Genomic DNA, 1,403 nt, shown 5'->3' with positions numbered 1-1,403 from the left:
AGGAAACGTCGAGCTAACTACAGACAATGTCGGGAGAGCCGAGGCGCTGTCGGCTTCATCAATGCATTACCGGGTCCTTTAGGTAAATAGCTTTACCGAAAAGACCTACGTGACCCTGGCTACGAGCGTCTGTAGAACACGTGTGCGGTGGGCCCAGGAAAAGACAATAGAGTGCTAAAACGGGCAGAGAGTCAGTCGAGGAGCCGAGTGCGAGTTGAGCGGAAGCAGAGTTTGCGAGTGGCGTTGCCGAGAGAGTGTTGATTGCGTTTTGTAAAAGTCGAGTCGTTATCCAGTTATTTAGTTGCGCTGTTTTCTGTACGTTTGGTGTGAATAGTTCAGGTTGAACAACAATCGTCTTTTTCTGTCCGATTAACATCTGTATTATCCATTCCTTCTAAATATATTATATCACGATATTACATATATAACTGGAAATTTCGTGATTTTTCTCACCAGTGTTGAAGAAACATACTCTCGTTGGTTGTCCTTCCAAGTAGATCGTTTGAACTCTCCTTTCTCCTGGTTGAATCGCTATTGGTTTCTGGAAGTGCAAATAGTTATCGTCTAGTTTCAAAGTTTCATTTGATATGTAGTATTGGTATTTTCTTAGACACGGCAGTCCTAGTATAGCATCTTCAATTAACGGAAAATCCTTAGGCACTATGAAAAATTTATGGCTTTTACCAAATATTCTAAGTAGAACGTATTTGTCAGTTCTGTATTTACTCTGTCCCATATAAAATGTTCGCGGTTCGTTCGTGCTATAAACAGTCGATATCACCCGATTTTCTTTAATTAGGTTGATGCCGGCTCCTGTGTCGACTAAGTCCGTTGCTGGTCCGTCATTCCTCTTGAACCGTACAGTAAGCAATCTTCCTGTGGTCGTGTTGACCCTTGGTATTCCTCGGGATTCATACTCTCTTCGTCCGTCATTATAGGGTAATTTCTCGGAGGCGGTAAGTTTCTTTGGCTGGCTGATGGAAAATTTCGCTGTTGGGTACAAACGTTGGCTAAATGTCCCACTTGACTACATTTGAAACATTTGGGCGGTGGTGGGCATCATCGCTCTTCTTTCCGTAAGTGGATTCATTGGTTTTGGTCGTATGGTATTGTTGAGCGTGATATTTCTTCTTGCGTTAGGTGTTCGTTGGAATTGGGCGTCGGCTCTCGCAATTGGTCGATTCATTATTCTTCCTCTTGCTATGTTTTTGTTGCGTTCGATTTCCCCTATAAGTAAGTCTGCCTCGAAGACTGCATCTTGTGCTTGTTGGAGATTCTTCGGTCCTTTAGATGATGTGCGTGTTTCTATTTCGGGTTTCAGATTTACAGTGAAGATTTTGGTGGCTCGTTCGTTTTCAAGATCTATAGCAACTGCTCGACGTATTGGATCGCGAATTTCGTGT

The sequence above is a fragment of the Bombus vancouverensis genome, chromosome 18, assembly GCF_051014615.1.
Source record: "Bombus vancouverensis nearcticus chromosome 18, iyBomVanc1_principal, whole genome shotgun sequence".
In the NCBI taxonomy this organism is placed as follows: Eukaryota; Metazoa; Arthropoda; class Insecta; order Hymenoptera; family Apidae; genus Bombus; species Bombus vancouverensis.
Note: the sequence above shows the minus strand (reverse complement) of the source record.